Source organism: Symphodus melops (genome assembly GCF_947650265.1).
Source record: "Symphodus melops genome assembly, chromosome: 1".
Lineage (NCBI taxonomy): Eukaryota > Metazoa > Chordata > Actinopteri > Labriformes > Labridae > Symphodus > Symphodus melops.
The window spans coordinates 29,900,349-29,912,948 of NC_136691.1; the positions used below are offsets into that span (position 1 = coordinate 29,900,349).

The 12,600-nt window shown below is 39.8% G+C and overlaps 3 long non-coding RNA genes across 3 annotated transcripts; 1 reads left to right on the forward strand and 2 right to left on the reverse strand.

The window, feature by feature from the left end:
• The first annotated feature begins 5,113 nt into the window (after positions 1 to 5,113).
• Positions 5,114 to 6,249, forward strand: LOC306839037. The gene is made up of 2 exons (XR_013781147.1): positions 5,114 to 5,666; positions 5,736 to 6,249. It is a non-coding gene; the product is annotated as an uncharacterized lncRNA (long non-coding RNA).
• Positions 6,250 to 7,551: 1,302 nt separating this feature from the next.
• LOC306824040 lies at positions 7,552 to 8,781 on the reverse strand. The gene is made up of 3 exons (XR_013779085.1): positions 8,690 to 8,781; positions 8,398 to 8,546; positions 7,552 to 8,305 (listed from the first exon to the last, which is right to left on the reverse strand). It is a non-coding gene; the product is annotated as an uncharacterized lncRNA (long non-coding RNA).
• A 1,540-nt stretch (positions 8,782 to 10,321) lies between these two features.
• Positions 10,322 to 12,372, reverse strand: LOC306836962. Its single transcript, XR_013780835.1, has 3 exons — positions 11,559 to 12,372; positions 11,143 to 11,179; positions 10,322 to 10,776 (listed from the first exon to the last, which is right to left on the reverse strand). It is a non-coding gene; the product is annotated as an uncharacterized lncRNA (long non-coding RNA).
• Between the last annotated feature and the right edge of the window lie 228 nt (positions 12,373 to 12,600).

Below are 12,600 nucleotides of genomic sequence, written 5' to 3' on the forward strand. Positions count from 1 at the left end.
TGTATTTAATAAAACATGCAGTTTTCTTTTTTAAATTTACCATGGATCCCGTGTCTTACTGTGGGCCTGTTTGTCTTATTTAGAAATAGCTCCTCAAAGTGGCACCTTATGAAAAACAGAGAGAGACAAGCAGAGAAGGAAAGAAAAATAAAGAGAGCAGGGCTCAGTTTAGGTATAGTTTCACTAATCTTTAGGTAAGCAGAGAGATAAGAGCTTATTTGGTACTTACAAATGCCAAGGAAAAAAAGGCTGCATGGACCTTGGTGCTCTGAGGGAGACAGAAATCAGAGGTGAGGAAAAATACGCTCGATTAATCTGATTCTGTCTCTTCAAGAATTAAGATAAGAGCTACATCGTAAACTCACGATGAAAGAAAATGAACACTTTGTAAAAACGTCCAGTCCCAGTTAGAATTTAGTTCAGTATCTCTCATTTCTGAGTGGAGCAGATTTAAGATGGATGCTGGCAAACACTCAGGCAGGCATCAGGATCAACACGTTTATTTTTTCTGCAACGTATCAAGAGAGCACACGTGACACAGACACGGGCAGCAGCACGCTCTCTCCCCTGCAGCGAGTGAAACAATACGCAAATAAGGCAAAAATGTCCAACGTTTTTATCATAGTTTAGCGTCACTTCCATCGGACAAAACTGACTGCAAAAGTCATATAAAGACTTACAAAAAGTTCACGCTACATTTTTGTACAGTTTAAAACAGAATAAACAACTTTATACTCGCGAGCTTGAACAATGGGAGAGAGCGTCACAACTTGTTTTATAGATACAAAAGCCATCGCTCTTATACTGGGAACGCGCAGCTTATTCACACGTGCGTCCTTGTGTCTCATGAAATAATGCCCCCCCCCAATTTACGTTGGAGAGCAATAGAGCGAGAGCAGAGGAGACGCATGTGTGATGCACTTTTGAACGGTAAGATGTTTAAACAATCATTATCCCTCTCTCTCTCTCTATCTTTTACTATTGTTTAGCATTGTAACTTATTTTTAAATTAGTTTTGTTTCTTTATGATGTTTGGATGTAATGTATTTTGCTAAACTTACTGTACACCAACACTTTGGTCCCTGTGGCTGTTATGAATGTGCTCTATAAATAAAGTTGACTTGATTTGACTTTCTCTCTGGCTGTAACATTTTTGGCATTTTGGATAACATCAGCAAACTAATGAAGGGTGGCGTTGTCATTGTGTTATAGTGTGTTCACACTGTTAGGCTATATTACTGCTGGCTCCACTGTAGCCTCTATCTATCTGCATAGTATAAAAGGGATGAAAAATGACTGATTTGTACTAAAGCAATAAATCTTTAGCAGTTTGTTGACCAGATGGACAGTAATTGATATATTATACATTTCATTTTAGTGGCAGAGATTGAGAGAGGCTTGGAGTCACTGCACAGAACCAGGGAGCAGGTAGACCCAGATGTGGCTGAGTTGCTGAGAGAGGACACAGATGCAGTCATAAACATTGGCGTTTCTTTTGATGGCACCTGGCATAAAAGAGGCTTCAGTTCTCATTTTGGAGTTGGTGTTTGTATTGACCTCCCAACAGGACTGGTGATTGACTTTGAGGTCCTATCCTCATACTGTCATGCTTGTGCCCTGAAGCAAAATGCAAAGAGAGAGGGGAAAATAACAGAGCAGGAGTATGACAGCTGGAAAGAGACGCACAAGGACTGTGCAAAAAACTTTTCAGGGTCCAGTAAGGCAATGGAGCAGGAGTCAGCAAAGCGGATCTGGGCTAGGTCTGTAAATCGCCACCAGTTGCGATATACTGAGTTATTATCAGATGGAGATAGTGCAGCATTTAGAGAGGTGGTTGCAATGAACCCATACCCTGGGCATGAAATAACAAAACTTCCACAAGCGGATGGGTACAGCACTCAGAAAGCTGAGTGCACAGGGGAAGTTGGGAGGGAGGGGTGTAGGAAAGCTGACTGCCAGTAAGTGCAAAACTTTACAAAATTATTACAGGGGGGCAATCCTCAATAACCAAGGTTCACTGGACAAAATGAAGACAGCAATTTGGGCAGGTCTCCTTCATTGTATGTCCACTGATGACAACCCCATGCACACTAGGTGCAGTACCTCTTGGTGTTGGTATAGAAGAGCTGAGGAGAATGGGAAATTCCTGACAGTCATCAACACCATGCTGGGAACTTTCTAACACAAGAGGTGGGGAGGAAGTGCATCCCAGTGTACCGCTGCATGTCAAGTGACAGCCTACTACTGCGAATGCAGCATGGTGGCACGCAAAATGCGAACAAGTGCCTCAACTCCGTTATATGGGCGCGATGTCCAAAAACGTTTTTTGTGGGGAAAAGCAGGGTTGAGGCAGCAGCCAGTATGGCCATCTCCATGTTTAATGAAGAGGCCTCTGCCATGCTAGCTGTAATGGAGAGGCTGTGGCTTCAGAGTACAGTTGTTACAGTTGATGCAATGAGGGAAACTGATACACTGAGAATTGCAAAAGCTAAGGCCTTCACCTCTGCCAGTGTGAAACGTAAGCACAAGACTCTGAGTACAGCTAAAAAACTGATAAGACATCAGCAGGAAATGGGGGAAGGGCCGACATATGGAGCTGGCATGGACAACTAAATTGTAAATCCTACTGTGTTAGTGTCCAAATGCTATGATGATGCACAGAGTTCCAGACTTTAGTAATAGTACAAATAGTAATAGTAGACTTTAGTTACCTTGTTTAGCGAGTTTCATCGGATTTGGTGGGAGTTCTACTGGGGGCAATGTGTGTATTACGGTTTGTGTGTTGTGTTACTGTGGTTCTGTTCATACTTTATTCAATTTATATGCATTTAATATGTTCTATATTGTTGTTGCTGTGTAATTGATTAGATATTATGTCTGTAAATAGTCATTTCCAGTAAGAATTTATGGAATTTTACAATATAAATCTTTAATGTCCGTTTTCTGAAAATGAGTTTTTTCCTCATATTTCGTCACATAAATCTCCACTTCAGTACCACTTGCATACACCAAACTTACCAGTTTTATTCCTAGGTATATTCTGCAGGGATTTACAGAGGGGTTTGTTGATAGATCATTCATAGCCTGATTTATGTAAGTTTATTCCTAAAAACAGGGCGAAAATTGATTTTTTTTCGATCTGTTGATAGTATTTTCTGATTTATGAAGATAATATGAAGATTTATGATAAAAAGAGATATACAAAATCCCCTCTGTAAATCCCTGGGTAATTGATATGTTAACTAAATAAAAAAATTATTTTGAACCTGGCCATTTCCAATGTTCAGATTTATATCCCCCCAATGTATGTCAATTAGCGCATATTTCATTATATAATTCCTTATTTGCATATTTAAACATAATAGAAAACTTGTAATATTAAAAATATTTATCTTGATATAAGTAATCAACTGTAGAAGTTTCATGTTGATATCTGTGAGTAATTTTTTTTCCCTATTCACCTGTAGTGTCTCACCTTAATACCTCTCATACACACGTGAACTCCACATCAAAGGCAAACCTTCACTCTAAATATGCCCTAAGGGGAGAGAAAGAGAGGCCAGGTGGGTCAAGACAACAGTGATAAATTTAACAGTATTGGTGTCTTTAAAATAATGCAATTATAGATCAATTTATACAGTCACTCTTTAAAAGCATTAGGCTTTATGGTGGATATCAGCAAGAACACATAACAGCATACAGTATAGTAAACTTACAAATGTGAAGAATGCCTGTGAAGTCCACACAAATGAAAGGCACATCCCTGCGGGACAGGGCAGCCTGTAAAAGAGAGTATAACAGAACTAATGACTGATGAAAGAAATAGAGCTAGACAAGTCTGATACACATACTGTTTGAGAAAATGTTGAATGGATCGCCGATAATCAAGAACAAATACAAAGCAAGGAAATGAAATTGGATGATGATGATATGAACTTCAGTCACTGAAAGCAGCAAGGGCACCCTGAGAGGAATGAGCAAAGAGCAAAGCAATCACATTACTTTTTGTTAAAAAAAAAAAAAAAGTATTTAAATCCAATTTCAATTCAAATTCAATACAAATTCATTGATTATAAATCTCACCTTACACTGTAAAAAAAGATTGTAAAATTGACAGTAAAGTGCTGTAAAATCATGACAGCAAAAACATAAACAGGAAAACAATGAAACAATGTTCAATTGACTGAAATATTTAGTGAAATACAACATCAACTGTTAATCTTCATGTAAAAATATGTGAACATAATCACATTTATTTGTAGATTCTACATACTGTTGTAACGTTAACTAAGAAAACCTGTAATACAAAAAAAAATACAGTCCAGTTAATACTACGACATGACAGTGTTAAAATGATGGTTATTTTTTGTCAAGTTCATTTTTACAGATGTAAATCATATAGCGTTATCATTTGTATAATGCACATTGCAAACTACTTTAAAGAGAAAATAAATAGGTTACAGCTGTAAAGTGGAAGGATTACAAATGGAGATTGTCCAAACTTTTCACCAGGCCAAAACTTAAAAAGTAAATGGGGGCCATGGGCCAGTGTTGCATTGTTTAGATGCAAAATGATAGCTACCAAGTTCCCCTTCACTTTTCCTTATGCAACAACAACAAACAGCATACATATTAACATTTCTTATTTTCATTGTGATTTATTTATTTGAAAAACAGAACTTTATGGCAGACCAGCTTTGACCATGTGTGATTCATCACTCTACATTTCATAAAATATATTGAGAGGCTTGTAGTATTTTTAAACAATTTAACAACTTCATCCCTTAGTGACAAAAGAACTTATACTGTAAATTCCAGACTATTGAGCGCACCTGGATATATAAGCCGCACCGGCTAAAAATAAGTAAATAAATGTATTTGTACATATATAAGCCGCACTTGCTATTTACACAGAAAGACGTGACACAAAAACATTGTTTTAACTTTTAATTAAATACGTAGGCTATCGGTAACATCCGCAAATACGAAGCCTACTAACTGGAAATCCTTGATCGAACAGTGTCTGTAACACGGCTGATGAAAAAGGTTACCGTAATACAGTAAAACATTTCACAAGAAAAAGTCTATCCATTCACTGCCTCAGAATGACTTCATTACTCACTTCCTCAGTGTCTTTTTCGTTGTCGCTGTCAGTGTCAACTTTACGTGCAGCAGCTCTGTTAGCTTCTTTGACAGCCGGGTCGATCGCCGTTAGCTTGAAAGCTGCATCATGCATTTATCCGTGTGTTTTCCATGATATGGGTGTGTGCATGAAGCGCAAAATGACTGATATTAAAGAGCATATTGCAGGTTAAAGACAAAAGTTAACTAATCATAGGAAAATATGTTAACAATGCTATTTTTAAAGAAATTCAGAAATTAATAAACCACAATGTCTCTTAGAGACGTTTTAATACGTTTTTGCGTGTTTTCGCTCTTTACTTCCACATTCAGCTGTGACGTAACATAAGAGAGTCTCGCTGAATTCACATCTGTTTAACATTGAAAAGCATGGATCCGAGTGACCCGTCAATGAAGAGGAACAAAATCTGTATTCCTATACATATGATGGTCCTCTGGCTTATAATTATCAGCCTGCTAGACGTGATAGAGAGCAGGAACTGGGCAGGATTAGGAGGAATAACGGCCTCAGGAGAGAAGCTGTGGTGTGAGGAGAACCAGTGGAGAATAAAGCAGGTGTCCTGCTGAGCGGTGTTAGCTAGCGATATGGGTAGTGCTGTTTTCACACACAAGCTTTTGTAAAGTGTGTAATCATATACAGTAACTTAACCAACAAGTCTTGGTAGGTTAAGTGTAAAGTGCTAATCATTTCCCTTTACATTGTATGGGATTGCCCTGTAAAAATGGCAGAACGTTTTATGGTGCCACAGCGCTGTGTGAGAGAGAGAGAGACAGAGAGATCTACAGCTTGTGCAAATGCAGCACAAATGTCTTTATGTATTTGTTATTCCTGATGCAGTGCTCACGTTGTTTAAATAGTAAATAAAGTATGGTGCTGTATAATGCTCCTGCGCGTCACAGCGCGTAAGCCAAACGCACATCAAAACAGCGCACACACTCCACAGGTTTTGCACATATATTACTACAATTAAATGAAGTTTTAATGGGAGAGAGGACTGACAGACGTAAAGCTTGTGTTTCTGTTTGTTTCCAAATGCTCCAAACTGCGTGTTCTGTCTTTCTCCACAGCGCACACACCCAAACGCTCTCTTGCAACAGAGTTGGATTTATAATAAATCGTATGACTACATATATTAATACAGACTGTCCGGTGTCTATTACGCGCACACTAGATAATATAAATTCTAGCAGATCAAATCATTAAATGCTTACTGCCTGCATGTGGCGTATTTTATGTTAAACATCCAGAACACGTGTTACTGAAAAAATGGCGCCGGTGGTTCCTACGAAAATTCGCCTATGGGATTTTTAATTGGATTTTGGATCATTGCAGAAAATAAACTGTGTCAAACACACGTTTCTGACGCGTCGCTGTTTTGTTTAGCGGGATAATCTTTACAGATGAACATCATTTATATGAAGTTTGAAGAGTTAATGCAGCCCAGAGAAGTAAAAAGCTAACGTTATGCTCTAGCGAACGACACCGCCGTCCGTTTGTAATGACGTCACGACCGTTATGCTTCATCGAGCTAATCAGCGGATTTGACAAGATAGCTAAACGTTAGCTTAATAAGTTGTTTATTAACCTAATATTTACAAGAACACTGAAAAACATGACTAGAGGCTGTAAGGAGGATTAGGGAGAGAGTTCCCGGTGTGATGACGTGTAATGTCTGTGACAACCACTGTAGTTTCAGTTAGCTACTCGTTAGCAGCCGCCATTTAAAGTTCGCGTAAAAACTTTAAAAGTCACAAGTGGGGTCTTAGGTAACGTAGTTTTTCTCGTCTAACAAAACACCAACATCTCTTCAGCTTGTGTTAACCACAGACCTTATTTCAGGCGTCTAACCACAAACACATTCAAAATCCACACTGACTTTTAGAGTTAGGAACCCATGGAGCTAAAATGCTAACTCACTTCCTGGTTTTATGACTCAAAACTACACCAGTCTATAGTGAACATAGAGACAGAGAGGGATAACAGTTGGAACTTTTGTTTGATAGGTGCTTGTGCGGGAAATGTCAGCCCACGGCTTCAGCAGTGGAGAGTCTGTGCTGCAGGGAGGAGAGTGCCTTCTGGGCGTTAGTGGAAAATCTAACCCCCAGGCCAGAGCCCGACATAACATGCCTGACACAGCACCCAGGTTTTGAGGCTTGCTGCCTAAACCCCTTTGTAATGCAAATTGAATACATGACCTTCAGGCAGGAGCATGGTCCCCTTGAGGCCAGTAGACACGAGTAAGTGTAGGGCAGAATCTATAATTGTGCTTTTGTGTAAATAATAGGATCAAGTTTAATTGTAAGTATTGTGTCCCTATCCCCAGGCAGTATCGTTACACGGCTTACAGGCAGGTGATCCGCTGGGTCTATGGCATTCTGGGGAGACACATTAGGAGGCCCTTACCTTCCTGTGTTGTATCTGCCATTAGGAGACAATTTCCAGAAGAGGGAGGGATTTATAAAGGCTTTCAATGGCCGATTTTGGAGGAAAATTAGAAAAATAAATGAACACAATCACTAACTGGAATAACCGGTGATTCTTTTTTTTTAAAAAAAGCTGACCTCATGACCCGACTCAAAAAAAAATTGGGAGACAACACCAAGTAAAGTCAGTAGTGTGTGATGTGCATGAGTGGTGCGTGTAGATGTTGTGAAATGCAAACATAGCAAAATGTAACTTAGTCTAACCTTCTCAAACAAAATGGACTATACCTGTGAAGAAGATCAGAGAATAAAAACTATTAACATGCTCTTATGTTAAACATTTACAGTTCAGTAAAACAACAACACATGAATGCATAATTGCATTCAATGCAAAATTGAGGGATCACAAAATAGCAGTATTTTTACATTTTGTAAACAAAGCAGATATCCATAAGGGATTTGACTGACAAAGAAGGAAAAGATTTTTTTAATAAAACAGCTCTCTAATGGTGGACTGCAATACCCATTTTGAATGCTAAGAAACTGTTCTAAAGTCATTTTTTAAATATTGAATGCCGTTCAAGATACAGTCCAACAGCCTCATCCTTGGTGACCCTTTGGCACGATGAGGAAAGAGGGGAAGGTGCAGTGGAGGTCAAGCTAGCACTGGCCTCCCGTAGTGCTTGCGGGGATCCGCTGTAGCTCTCGCTCAGTGACTTCATCAGGGAAAATGCATATTCTGAGAAAGAAAAACATGTTTTCATCCATTTCACTGTGACTATACTTTCACTGGCTCAAATAAATGTATTATATGATAAGCAGACAGCCTACCATATGATGGCTTTTCCTTGACAGGGCGGACTACCCATCCACCTTTGCGAAACCTTGGGTAGCGAACCGCATAACAGCTCTTTCCATCACTGGTTTGAGCAACTTCTCGACTGCCATTGTGGTTGAAATGGAGAGCAGCTAACAGAAGCCTGTTGATAAAATAGAAGAATAGATAATGCAGTTTGAAAGTTGTAACTGAAACAAATTGTACAGACGTTTCACATTTTTTAAATAATTTTTTTGTACTGTTCATGCTGCTGTGTTAGACTGCATTAATTTAAGTATCACATACCTGTTGTACATCCCAAGGAAAGAGAATCCAGTGTGCTTGGGTGCAAAGTGGAGGATGAGGGAATGAAACGCCTCCAGGGAGAAAGTCTGGTGTTGTGGGGACAGCTGCCGAACATCCAGTAGCAGTATACTGCCTGTCTGTATACTGCTACTGGATGCCCTCTATCTATCTATCACCAATGCGGGAATGCAGGATTACCATGGTCATGAATGTCCTGAACATGGTTTACCAGGCTTTCCCACTTAGCTGCCATCACATCTGGATCCCCATCTGGAGTGGAAGCTGTCCAGTCCAGTATAGATGGTTCACTATAGCTGGCCTCCACAGCTTCAGGTCTTCACACTCCCGCTCCTTCGCAGCAGCATCCAAAGCTTTTTGTAGGCCTGTTTTTAGTACAGAAACACAAGTTGGAAAATATTTTTTATCTTATTACCATTACTGACATAACAATTGCTCAGGAAAAAAATAAGAAAACATTGAGATGCATACTTTTCCCAATGTGCCAGATGTCTGGACACATCTCCTCCTGCACCCACTTGGAAACCTAAACAGCAGGACACAACATATTGATCATAAGAAAATATAAATCCTGTCTAATTATTATGCAGATTGTTTTATCCTTGGTTTATGTACCTGACGATTTCTGTCAGTGATGAGAGTTGCCACTTCCATGTGCTTCTCCTTCAGAAACTCCATGCTGCGCTTCAGACCCTCCAACTCACACCAGTTGCTGTTAGGGACCTCTGAGCTCTTTGAAAACAAGGACACGTTACTAACAGTTGAATTAGAAGGTAGCAAAACATTTTTTTGATAGCATATCCTTACCTGGACAAGTTAAAGATCGAACACCTTGTTAACTCTGTTCTCAATCAAAGAGTATGTGCCATACTTGGCACAATGTCCCGGAGAGTCTGACCTATAAATGTCAAAAGTGTCATTTATACATCGAACAACAAGCACAATGCAATATATTGTATCTTCAAATACTGTTTTGACCCATTTTCTATATACAGTTTAATGTGTAGTACCTGCAGTCACCAGAGAGGATTAGCCCACCCCCCATCTCGTTCAGTTGAGTGATGAGCTCTGCCTGCTCAGTCTTCCAGGCCTTTACGATGGTGGGGATGGTGTACAGGCGCTGATGGCGGAAGAAGGTGCTTGTACCGATGCACTGAAGCCCAAACAGTTTTAACATCCTTATTGTCTGGGTTTCCATGCAACCTGAAAAGTGGATGGCCCCACTCAGTAGAAGGTTACATGCAGGCATGTTTCGGTGCAGCATTGGCTGGTTCTGCCATAACTGCGTATACCCACAGGCTGCACACACCTAGGAGATATACATTAAAAGCAGAAAAGTTACAAAACTTTACACAGTGAGTTAACAATTAAAAATGATAAAAGAAATGAAATTATCCTAATTCTATCAAAAACATAAAAATTGACATGTACATGAAAGTTTATGATGTAACTTTTGATGGCAGTGATCCTCTTACTTGCTGTATTTTTATGTATGTTCTATGTGACCCTGTGTCTGCCCACAACACGAAGGGCAAACAGTGAACAAGGACATCAGCTGGGTTTTGCATACAACAAACTTATCAGCAGGGCTGAAAGAAAAGAAAAAAACACACATTGATAACACAATTTGTTGAATAACATTATCATGAAGGATAATTAAGATTCAGAATTAAAGTCCATCTGTGGGCTATGTCCATAAACTTTCTCATGCAACACGAAATGTAAAACACTTCAAACCTGCTTGCCTTTTGTTCAGACAAAATGTTTATAGTAATGGAAATGAACTTTTACCTTTTCATTGATATTCCAAATCTAAAATGAAATCAAGAATTCTTACTTGAGATCTCCACGAGATTCCTGTAGCAGCTCTTTGATGGCTTCCCCACCATCAGATATCTCGCTCATGTTTTCCTCCTCTGGGCTCCATGACTGATCCCCAGGTTCATCCATGTCAACAGAGGAGGAATCTTCATCTCTGTGTGCAGGACTGGGCCGCGGAGTTGATGTATGTATCTCAGACATTTCTGTCTGAGTTCCCACACTGACCATCCTGGGGCTCACATGGACAGCTGGGGTAAAAAGAGAGTAGGCATATTTGGAGTCATATATATATATAAGAGACAGCTATAAAACCCAATGTAACAGCTTTGCAAAAAAAAAAAACAGTTTACCTTTACAGGGCTCACTTCAATAAGGTTTTGAGTTGTGTGTGTATAAATACAATACAAATTATAGTGTGTTAAAGCTTTTAGTATACACAGATGTGTTAGCGATAGTAATGTTTATCAATATTACATTTTGAGAAAGTAAAGTTGTACTACCTATTTAACGATAGAGGGGTTTGATGTTACACTGAGAGCCACGGTGTAACACTGATGGTTTAGGATCCGCTGGAGAAAGGCACTCCTGTTCTGGAAATACAAGTCCTGAGGCACTGGCTTCAGCCAGCGCCGCTTCGTTATCTCCAAGAACCTGGACAGACACAAACATCACACCGTATGAAAACATGGCAAATAGAGATTCACCAGTTACTAACAGCACATAATTTGCTGGTAAAACCGTAGAGCAGATTATCAATTTAACTTTTAGATTGTCATTGCGCAATGAGCAACGATACGTTCCCAGACTTGCTGTATTGCTCTCTCAAAGTCATGTAACGGGTAACTGTAGTTACATGTGATGGTTTTAATTGTCCCTGATTTCAGGGGATGCTAGCCGAGAGGTGCTCGCTTACATGGCACCTGATGCTATGTAAAGTTAGCTTGAAGGCTTCGATATTATTAGTTATTAAACAAACGTTCTTCTACTAGTTAACATTCGTATATCCACTTGAAAAAAAATTGAGACTTACGGTGCTCAGTTCGCGTTTCCGTCGGGCAGCTTCTCTGACAGATCCTTGTTGACCTCTGCCTCCGGGAGCCGGGCTAGCTGCTGCTGCTGGTGAACCTGTCGTTGCCTGTATTGACGGGACCGCACCCGCCATCAGTCTCACCCGGTTCAGGCTCCGGTAACCCATCCTGAACTCCATCATATCGCCAGGCACATAATCCTCCTGGCGAAAATGAGCATCACAGACGACGGTGTTTCTTGTGACCAACGAAGAAATAAAATCCCGTCTCTTAACCTGTACGAAACGAACCCAGGCACGAAAGCTAACGCCATTTCTCTTTCTATTGGGAAAACAGTGGACTCGATTTCCCGTTAACATTGTATTGGAGCATCCAGCACAAACGCAATAATTAACCATCTTAATGACTGGCCAAATGAATTAAATACGGAAGAAACTCAAGAAACACGATCCGAAGTCTGCTCTCTCGATCACTACCACATAGGATTAAAGTGGATCAAAGCCGAGTCAGAGAACGGGACTCCCTTACGTTACGTAATATGACGCATTGTTGAAAAAAAAGTGCGTTCTAAACGGCTCTGCTAAAACAGCCACTTTCTCCTCTAAATTAGAGCCCTTTTGTGTTGTAGAACATATAAAAAAAAAAAATAACCTACTTATTTTACAGCCATTAACAGACTATATAAAATATTAATTTACAAATGTTTTTAACCTGCAATATGCTCTTTAAGATCCGAAGTGACGAGGTCAAATGTTTTTGCGGCAGAATCTCATTGTCCCCCAACAAAAATCCATAAATAAGCCGCATCCTTGTAAAAGCCGCAGTGGTCAAAACGTGACAAAAAAGTAGAGGCAATAGGCTTTCTTGTGTCTGCACAGCCAAGCTAGCCAGAGACGTTGACGTTTTTTTTCCCCAAGTGTATTTCGAGTTTACAGCAAGCAGACATTTTGTCAACTTTTTTCTAGTGCTTTGTCGGGGTAGTGGTTATTAGAGGAAATAATTCAAAAATATCTGGTTTTGTGCCTCGGAAGGATTAACTTTCGT